This window comes from Gracilinanus agilis, chromosome 1 (genome assembly GCF_016433145.1).
Source record: "Gracilinanus agilis isolate LMUSP501 chromosome 1, AgileGrace, whole genome shotgun sequence".
Taxonomy (NCBI): domain Eukaryota; kingdom Metazoa; phylum Chordata; class Mammalia; order Didelphimorphia; family Didelphidae; genus Gracilinanus; species Gracilinanus agilis.
This window is the reverse complement of record NC_058130.1, coordinates 716,063,804-716,074,545: the sequence shown is the minus strand read 5'-3', so window position 1 is coordinate 716,074,545 and position 10,742 is coordinate 716,063,804.

Genomic DNA, 10,742 nt, shown 5'->3' with positions numbered 1-10,742 from the left:
AAAGAAAGAAAGAAAGAAAGAAAGAAAGAAAGAAAGAAAGAAAGAAAGAAAGAAAGAAAGAAAGAAAGAAAGAAAGAAAGAAAGAAAGAAAGAAAGAAATCTTACCTTCCGTCTTGGAGTCAATACTGTGTATAGGCTCCAAGGTGGTAAGGGCTAGGCAATGGGGGTTAAGTGATTTGCCCAGGGTCAGACAGTTAGGAAGTATCTGAGGCCAGATTTGAACCTAGAACCTCCCATCTCTAGGCCTGGCTCTCAATCCAATGAGCTACCCAGCTACCCAGTTGCCCTCACCACCATACCTCTTAATGTAATCAAAGATTCAACTAGCTTTCTTAGCTGCCATCTCATGCTATAGAATCATGATGAGCTTGTAGTCTACTAAAACTCCAAGAAATTTTTCAGATGGACTATTGCTGCCTTATCACTTCTACCTGCTCTGGTACTTACAAAGTTAACATTTTGACCCCAAGTGTAGGAGCTTATATTTAACCCTATTAAAGTTCATTTTGAGTGGCCCTGTGGTATAGTGGACAAGGCTGAAGGAATCCAAGATCAAATCCTTCCTTTTACACTAATTAGCTGTATAATCATGGTGAATCACCACACATGCATTAAGAGAAGGAATTCACAGGTCTTTAATATGTTGGCAAACAGTTTAACTTAACAGACTCAGCATAACATTCTAAACTGCTGAGATTTTTTTGGATGCTAACTCTGTTAACTAGAATATTAGATATCCTTCCTCGATTTTGTCATCTACAAATCTTATCAAATGATTTCATTTAAGCCAATGATAAAAATATTTAAAAGCACAGAGCCAAGCACAATTCCTTAGAGCTCACCCATTACAGACCTCCTTCTAAAGCTGAGGTAAAACCATTCATGACTAAATTTATGTTCCAGCCATTCAATTAGTTTTGAATGCACTTAACTATATTATCTGAGACTGGAGCAAAGGAAAGATGGAGGGAAGTTGTTGAGGGGATTTGAATTTTGAAATTGGGAGAAGAGGGCACTCCTTATAAATGGACTCAATTTTCCTAGTAAAGTATAAATGTCCTTTGCTGAAAGGGCAGGAAAGGAGGTAATGTAGATTGGTGGTATCAAATGCAAATAGAAATTGGGCCACTAAATCATATATAAGGATCCCTCTGGACTACATATTGACTTAAAATATTGACATTTTGTTCTATTTTATTTTTATTTATTTTGTTAAATATTTCCCAATAACATTTTAATCTGGTTTGGGAGAGTTTGTGGGGCTCTGTGTTTGACATTACTGATGTAGATAACTTGAAGTAGAAGTTAAGGTTGGTAACAGACACTGTGGGAAGCATGATAATGTTACAACCAGGGAGAAAGATAAAAAAGGATTGCTATGGCCCAAGCAGGTCTCAATTGACATAAAATTTTCACCAACAATAACTTTCATTAAAAATGTTTTTGCATGTTGCTAGTAATCTAAGTCAAATTCATTTGCCCATATTTAAAACTTTTATTCTCTTCCCTTTTTTGAAAGTTAGAACATTTGCCCTTCTCCAATCCTGTGACTCCTCTCTTTTTGTCTCCATAGTCTTTCAAAACTTACCAGAAGAGGCAGGTGGGTAGCTCAGTGGATTAAGAATCAGGCCTAGAGACGGGAGGTCCTAGGTTCAAATGTGGCCTCAGCCACTTCCCAGCTGTGTGACCCTGGGCAAGTCACTTGACTCCCATTGCCCACCCTTACCACTCTTCCACCAAGGAGCCAATACACAAGTTAAGGGTTAAAAAAAAAAACTTACCAGCAGTGGCTCATTAATCACATTCAGCAGTGTTTTCAGTTTAATATGTAGTTTATTCCATTCAGGTGACTTAAAACTCATCAAAGGTAACTTAGCATTCTGTTATTAGTTTGGACCCAATCTAGGAAGCTGTATGTGACCACTTAATCTTTCTGGTTCTTGATTTCCTCAACTGCAAAATAAGGGTGTTTAACTCAAGGAAAAAGATCCTCTCATCATCACTATTTCAGTGAAGAGACCTGGACAGACCACATCTGGAGTAGTAGTGAAAGTAGTAAAAGATTATGTCATATAACGATCAGTTGAAGGAACTAGAGAAGAGAAGATTTAGGGAACGTAAAATAATTATCTTTGAGTATTTAAAGGGCCATTCGGTTGAAGAATGATTGGATTTGTTTTGCTTAACCTCAAAGGAATCAATGAAGGAACAAAGGAGGAAAGTTGCAGAGAGGGGGATTTAGGCTTGATATCAGGAAGAACCTCCTAATAATTAAAGCTGTTCCAAAGTAGTATGAGTTATCAGGGTGCTCTAATAAGGACTTTTAACAGGTCTTCAAGCAAACACTGAATAATGAATATACTGTAAAGGAATTCTTGTTCATGTATGGGTCAGACTGGCTGTCCTTTCCATCTTTGAGTATCTATGATGTTAAGATCACTTTGTGCTACATTGTACAGGATGCATTCGAGAGCTGAGAAAACTAGAGACAGGAAGATTGGTCAGGGGGATATTACAATAATCTAGGTGAGATGACATGCCAGCCTTTAGCAGAGCAGTTGCTATAGGAATAAAAAGAGCAGAGGGGACCAATGAGAGAGATGTTGCAGGGGTAGAAAGGACACGTCTTGACAACTGATTGGCTATGCGGGTATGAGAGAAGAAAGAATGATGAAGTCCTGAGCCCATGGGGAGAACAATTCATATTTCTTTAGCAATTTCAGGTTTAAAAGACATTTTCCTCTTTCTGTCCAAGTTTCTGAGGTCAGTAGTGCAAGGACCACTATCCATACTTTCAAATGAAGACATTGAGGCTACAGAAGAGAAGTGATTTGCCCAAAATCACACAACTGGTGTCAGAATAAAAAAACTCCTTAAAAGACTGAATTTTACAAATGAGGAAACCGAATTCTAGAAGGGGAATGGGTTTGTGTAAGGTCACAAAGTGAGTTAGTAGCTGAGAACTTCGTGGAAGCAAATGAGGTTAGAGGAGAAGGGCTGGAGGCTTCCTTCCAGCCCACAGCGTTTCTACTTCCAGGCTGAAAAAACACAAGGTCCCGAAACTCTCCTGGGAAGAAGCTACCATAAAGCCATCTTTACTTGCTCTAAATCCTATGATCTTCATGACCATTGGAGACCAGGCAAAGGCCCAGCATGGCTTTGCTTTCTGCGCTTCCCCAGATTCCTAAGCCAGCTGACAGCTGGAAGGATGGAGAACAGGAGAAAGTGAAGTGGAGCACTGGGAGACAAAGGTGACTGCTTGTGGTTGCTCCAGGCACGCCCTAGCCACGGATGGAAAGGGCTGAAAGAATGGGACATCCAGTGACCAAACCAAGCGCCCCCTAACCCTTGCGCCCTCTGGCGAAGTACAATTTCTCCCTGCTCCCCTCCCCCCTTTTTTATCCCAACATTCAGCCAGTAGCTTTCTTCTATTCTAAAAAGAAGATACTTTCTATGATGTAATCTGAGAAGTTGAGCTCCGAGAGAGGGACCGATTGGCCAAATCGATAATTCCCTCCCAGGGACTCCACCCTCTCTCTTCCCTCCTCCCTTACTCAAGGGCTATAAAAGAGCTGAGCCAGAGAACTGGGTGCTATCTACACCTGGACCTGCTGGCGAAGCTTCGAAGGGACATGAGCGTATGTGTGCGGGGGTGGGAGTCAAGGGTGGAGGGTGCAGGAAACGGAGTAAATGAAACTTGGGTGGGGAAGGGTGAAGAGACCATGGACATGGGGGTGGGGGTTCCAAGACAATAGAGGAGGAGGATAGAGGATGCTGACAGGTGCTTGGGATGAGATCGCTTGGGAGGGTCCCTGTTGCGAATCCGTAGGAGAGCCGAAGCACCTACTAAGTGCTGTGGAATAGATCCAACATAGTCCCTGGACGGCTCCGCGCTGGAGTACGAAAGCTAGGAAGTAAGAAGAAACTCCGAGGTGAGCAGACTGCGAGGAAAAGTCCCGCCCAATAAGAGGAAGAGACGTGCTTGATTCGGCTCAAAAGCGGAGAGATAGGGTCCTGCCTGCTTGTTTCAGAAAGGGTGCGAGGGAGGGTGGGGGTGAGGGTGCGTGGATGGTAAATCATGGGCGGTGTGGAGTAGAACCGCGCAGTGGAGAGGGTCTGGGGCGGGGCCAAACCCAAGCTCAGAGCGCAGCTCTGGGCTGTGCCGGGCTCACCCAGGAAAAGGGCAGGACGCTGTACGCACTGGGGTGCTGTCAGGAGAGCAGAGCGTTTCAGCACTAGCGGCTGGGACAGCTCTCTGTCTTCGAACTAATCTGCGGCGAAGCCAGATTCTCCAGCAACGAACACAGTCAGACTTCCCAGCTGAAGTAAGCAGAGCGTTTCAGAACCAAGATTCTGGCCACTCTGGAGCTTGGCTGTGCAGTCCCCTTCAGCCCCACCCATTGGGTAGGCAGGGCGGGGATAAGGGCGGGACGGGGAGGGGCAGGGGTTGGGTGGGAGGGGAAGTGTTCCTATACTAGGCTTGATAGCTTTCCTAGAACTCACTAGCATGCTACCATATGCGGTCCACTTTCACAAACGAGAACTCTGGTCGTTATTCTCATCTGCTGGAAGCAGACCCCAGAAGGCTAGCAATCTCCCCCACTCTCCTACCAATCCAGACACCCGAACTCAAAATAATTTCCTGGGTCACTCTGCTCCATTCAAGACTCAGGTTGCAGGGAAAGGAACCAAGAGACTGCCGAGCCTGAGTAGGGGTGAGGGCTAAACGTATGTGAGCTCTAACAGATCCCGAGCCCCTCAGCCCTCCGCCCTTCCCGAAAGTGTCAGAGCCATGCTCCTATAGAACTAGAACCAGAGCCCTATTGTCTGATCAACCAAGCCTGGAAAACAGGAACCGTCTAATCTAACTGGGGGCCCCCAATGCAAGTTGCAGGAGAGAGAAAGTTGGCCTTCGGTCAACAGGAGCAAAATGGACTGCAATGCCCATCAGGTAAGCTCAACTAGGTTTTGTCTCCCCCGCCCCTAACCCCCCCCCCCCAAAAAAAAACTATGTGCCTGGCGCCCCCTTGCGACAACCAGGGTTAGTGCAAGTACATCTTCGCAGACAGTTTGGGAGACAGCTTCAGATAGCCTTGGGGACACTAGGCAGAGGAAATCTCAATGGATCAGTTTCCTAGTATGATAGTGCAACGAAAAGAACAATGAATTTGAAACAAAGGACCAAGGTTCAGTCTTGACCTTGCTATTTACTGCCTCTGTCTTTCTGAACCTGTTTCCTCCTCTATAAAACGAGTTTAGACCAGATAATCTCTAAGTTTAGCAACTGTGTGGGGGAAGTAAAAGAAGAGCTTCCTCCAAGTTCTCCTTTCCGTGCTCTCTCACCGCTCATGTCCCAAGAGTCTTCTGCTTTCTTCACCTGTTAGAAAGGAGGTAGGGAAGCAGAAGTGGTAGTAGCACTCACCCAGCAGGTAGCATCACCACCCAAGTTCTCACCTGTTTCTAGTTTTACTTGGGCAACGCACTCTAAACCCTTTTTCTACATCTCAGTTCCATTTCTCAGTAGAGGGACTGCCCTTCCAGAAGTCTTCTGTACTTAGAAGTCCTTATTTCCACAACCCTCTTCTCTCTGTCCAACAATAAGAAAGCTAGAACAAAACTGAGCTTGCCCCTAACTCTTCTTCCTCCCTCCTCCAAAATGAACACTAAAAAAAAAAAAAAAAAAAAAACCACCATGGGATAGGGGCCAATGCTAAAGATCATCCCAAGGGAGTCATGAACAGCAATTGCATTCAGCACCAAGTTCTATCTGAATCCCACTGGCCTAAAGGGGTAGGGACTTGAAACAGAACCCCCAGCAGGTGGTTAGAATTAGTCAGTCCTAAACAACTAACATTTATTAAGGGCTTACACTTTGATAGGTACTGGGAACTCAAATACAAATACAAATAGGATGACAGTCCTGGCCCTCAAAAAGCTTACATTATATCAAGGAAAGATAACATATAAAAGGAAGAAGAAAAGTGTTTAGAAGAGATAAAGGTACCCACTGAGGGGGGATGATAAAGAAAGTCTTTAGTATAGCCAGGAGGAGAATGAGACATGGTTGACTTGGGTGCCCTTCTTAAATGGAGGTTTGGGGAGAAGCCATTCAATCAGATGGAGAGGTTGAAGAGGGAAAGGGCATTTCCAGTTTGTGAATTTCAAGGGCTGGAATGAAGTTATAGCTTCCCATAATTCCCCATGCTCCCACTTGCTTATGGGAAGAGGGGTGGAAGGAAGAGAGTAAATAGCTCTCTCATCCCTAGTACTCAGACAAGGCTAAGTATAGAAAATGAGCCTCTGACGATACCCCATACTTCCTTTGATCCTGCCTTATCCCTGAGCCCAGGCTCCTTCAGCTTCACAGATGTGAGGGGTTGATGACCAAAAGATCACAGATTTAAAGCTTGAAGTGATCTTAGAGGTCATCACATCCAATATGATAGATTAGGAAATTGAGAGGCATTAAATGACTTTTCCAGAGTTACTAATGCGGAGGTAAGATTTGAATTCAGCTCTTCCCTGGCTCCAAGTCCAGTAACTGATCAGCTATACCATGCACTCTAAATGAAAGGGAGCACCTAGAAAACAGGGAAACAGACGTATAAAGGATGCTCTGTGTATCCAGACCTAGGAACACCCAAAGTGCCCATTGGGTATCAAGGAACACAAGAGTGTACATGGAGAGCACTATGTGCCTGGACATAGCAGAGCAGGGGATAATTGGGGGGGAGGGGAGAAGGAGAAGGGAAGGAATATACCAAAATCAGAGCTCCAAATTAGACTGTCCACCAGATTTCATCTTTTTTACCCCACCCCACCCCAACCAGGCATTTGCATTTCCTTAGAACCAGCCCTAAAGGAGATAGCACCACTTACCACCAGTCTGCTGACCTAAGAAGATCCTGAATTGTCCCATTCCCCTGCTGCCAATAATGTTAGCTAAAGGAAGTGAAGGAGGAGACAGGTAGTATAGAACCTGGGAAGAGCTGGGAGTAGAAAAAGCATGAAGGTTCAACTCAGGGAGAAGTGTGAGCTATGAATCTTGAGTGTATATACATCAGTCTCTGTGCTTATCTCGCCAATTAGCTTAGTCACATCTTCCCCTTACCTATTACCCCATCCCAACCAAATGCCTGGACCCAGGGATAGCTCTGAGGAGGGGAAAGCCAGCCTTTATGAGGAAGGAGATGACTAGGGGCTTCATAATTAAATGAGAAAACATTCTATAATCATAGAATAGCTGAAGAGACTATGATGAAGGTCATTTAGTTTCCTTACCCACCCACCCCAACTTTATTCCAAAGATAAGGAAACTCAGGTCCAAAGACTTTTAAGTGACTTATCTAAGGTCACACCAGGAAGCAAGTGATAGGGGCAGGGTTTCATTCTTTCTTAAAATCAGCAAGGGATTTTGCTGGAATCTCCAAAGCACCCCTCTAGTCCCATCCTGCATTCGTCTTTTAAAGCACCCCTCTCCCCAAGCCTAGTAAGAGAGAGAACCTATTAGACCTTGAGACAGGAAAACTAGGGTTTAAATCCTACCTCTGGTACTTCATAGCTCTGTGATAACAGGCAAGTCTTTGAACCCATTTTTTCATCAGCAAAATAAGGATGGTAGTGCCCAATTACTAATTCTCAAATGAGATAACTTGTAAAGCGCTTTTCAAACTTTAAAGCTCTATATAAATGCCAGGTATCATTATTCTTTTTCATCTCATATATCTTTACACTTGGGTTATCTCCCACTTCTAGCTCTTTAAAATCAGAAACTAGGTCTTATTCATTACTGCCTCTTCCTATGTTTTTCAAGGATAGGGTCAGGTGCACTTTGGGTGTTCTGGCAGCAATATTTGCTGAATGAGCATTCTCTAGCGAGCACATAGGGCCTACATCTCCTTTTGAACTGTTCTCCGGACCTTCTGAAAGGTAGGCTTTGTTTAAATAACAGCAACCCAAGAAACAATGCTGAATCTTCTTCCCCCAGCTTCATATCTTCTAATATTGTAGGAGCTACATTGGTTGAATTTTCTGCTGCTATTGTTTAGATAAGAGGTACTCAAAGCAAACACTTAGAGGGAATCCAAATTAGCATGTGGCAAAGAGGCCTTCAAATTTCAGTGAACCCACAGCCAACATTTCAAGTGATGGCTTTCCAAGTGGTTTTAAAGTAATGGCTCTTCAGAGTAGGAAGAAGCTTCACAGTTCTCTTTTTCTGTCAATCTATCATTTCTTCTCCTATTTCTCTTTCTCTCCTGCCATTGTTTCTGTCTGTATTTGTCTCCTTTCATGTCTCTTCTGTCTTCTCTTTCCTCTTTCTGTTAATGTTACTCCAGCTCAGGCAATTTAGGTTATTAGGTCATCAGGATAGCAATCTTACTATCATTCAGAGAGAGCTAGAGGTAGGGGGCTGGGCCAAGAGCAATGTGGATTTGTTTATTGTGTTTAATAACAAATCCTAAGTTGAGGAGTGCCGTCAGGGAAACCGATTGGCTCTAGCAAAGCAATGAGCTTGGAAGTTCCAAAGATAGCCTGCAACCCAAATGTTTGGGAGGGAAATTATCTTAAAAAATGGTTTAAGAGTGAATGACTTAGGTCAGATATAGAAGGAAACATTTCTCTGAAATGGGATTGACATCAGATGTGAAAAAGCATTCATGCTAACTCTTAAAATGAAGAGCGAGGAATATAATACCCTATACAATGAATAAATCCAGTGTAGAAGAAAGGGTCTTGAACTAGCAGGTAAGAGCTAGAGTTTGGTCCTGGCTCTCTCACTGACCTTAGTCTGTGACTTTAGGAAAATTGCTTCTCTATATGTATCAGTTTCCCCACCAAAAACTGAAGGAATTGAACAAGAGGAGCACTAAAGTCAGCTCATATTCTATGTTCTAAGACCTCCCACCTCTCACTTTCCATGTCCTAGGGCCCTCCTACTACTCACACCCTGTACTCTTTGTTGTAAGGCTACTTCTAGGTTTAATGTTCATTTACTCTAGATTAGAATTTGTTGGGGGGGGGGGGGATTCTTTTAATGGAGTAGAATTTCATGGAAAACCAAGATGGGCAAGTTTGATCATTTTTCTTTAATGTCACAAACTCAAGATAAAGAAACCCAGCTACTGATTTTCCTCCCTCCCCAGACCATCTTCCTAATGCCTTTTTATTTGCCTGTGAACCACAGTTTTGGCCAGATGGAGAGTGACATGTTGATAAGAACACTTGGCCTAGAGGTGAGAACAGGGGCTGGGATTGTCCAGATGCCATTGTTTGATCCATTCGATAATGCTCCCCTGGACAAGGTGACAAGCTAATGGAGTTGTCCAGGTGTGTGCAGTTTAGTGCAAAACAGCCCTCAAGGCTTCTAATTTCCCCATTTCAGCCTTTTAGAAAGCCGGCTACTGTCTGCCTCTCCATCTGGTGCTTCTGAATACAGATATTGGAAGTAGCAAGCAACTGTTTTTATAGCAAATGATGGGGGAGGGGGAGCTGGTGTTGGAAAGTAGAAAGGGAGAGAACTGATTTGTCGTTTTTTCCCCCAGTAATGGAGCTGATGACTGAATTAAGATCCCATTTAGATAAATGACAATTTCAAAATAGAACCTTCTATACTTCCTTTGACTGCTGTGTGACTCTGAGTAAGTATCAGTTCTTTCCTTGACTGATTTTCTGAGAGTTTTTCTAACTCTCACATTCTGCAAGTCTATTAATGTTTCCCTCTTCTGTCTTTTAAAAGATACTGCTATGTTGATGCTCTTTTCTTACCCTATTCTTTCTCAGAGACTCAATCCAAGGAAGAAAGATGATCAAGGGACAAAGATTACCAATAATAATAATTATTATTACAATAATTTATTTCTATAGTACTCTTAAGATTTTGCAATAATATCCAATACTTATATAGTTGCTTTAAGGTTTACAAAGAGCTTTAAATAAAATATCTCCTTTGAATCTCAAAACAATTCTGTGGTGAATACAGAAGGTATAATTATTAACCACATTTTACAGATGAGGAAACTGAGACTTAAAAGTTACTTAATTTTGCTCCTGATTATATGGATTTCAAATCCCAGTCTTTCCAGACCCCAACCTAAGGCTCTTTCCATAAAGCCCTTTCTTCATATTATTCCCTAAGAAGTTGGTGATGCACATGTTATTATCATCCTCATTTATAGATGGAAAAACTAAAGCTCAAAAGGAGATAAGTGATTCTTTTTAGATTACCCTTTTCCCCCTGGAAAAGGCCATAGCCACTCAAACAGTGGAGAGTCCAGGTGTGGTAAAGAGACCTACTAACAAAAGAGCCCCCATTATGGATTCCCTATAGGGCTAATCACAAGCATAGGCTTACTGTACATAAGTATTTAAGGGAAAGAGATTGATTGACTAAACAGCCTCAAACTGATAAATTGGATATTTCATCAGGGGCTGGAGAGTAATAATCAATCATATTTATAAATTTTCCGCATGAAAACATGGAAGACAACTTGGAAGCAGAGGCTAGGGATAGAAAACAAGGACTTTAGTATGGTTGCTAGCCAACTAAGGAAGTGAGCACAAATTGGGAACTAGGGATGCTTAGGAATGTCTTGAAATTGTAACGTCATTGGGGTGTGGTGGGAGAGGAGGAGAGAGTCAGAAGTGATGACCAAAAAGAGGAGAAGCAATGCTTGTGGGAAACAGACTATAGCAACCATTTCACTAGGATGCTTTCTTTTCAGTTACTCTGTATGTAGTAGTAT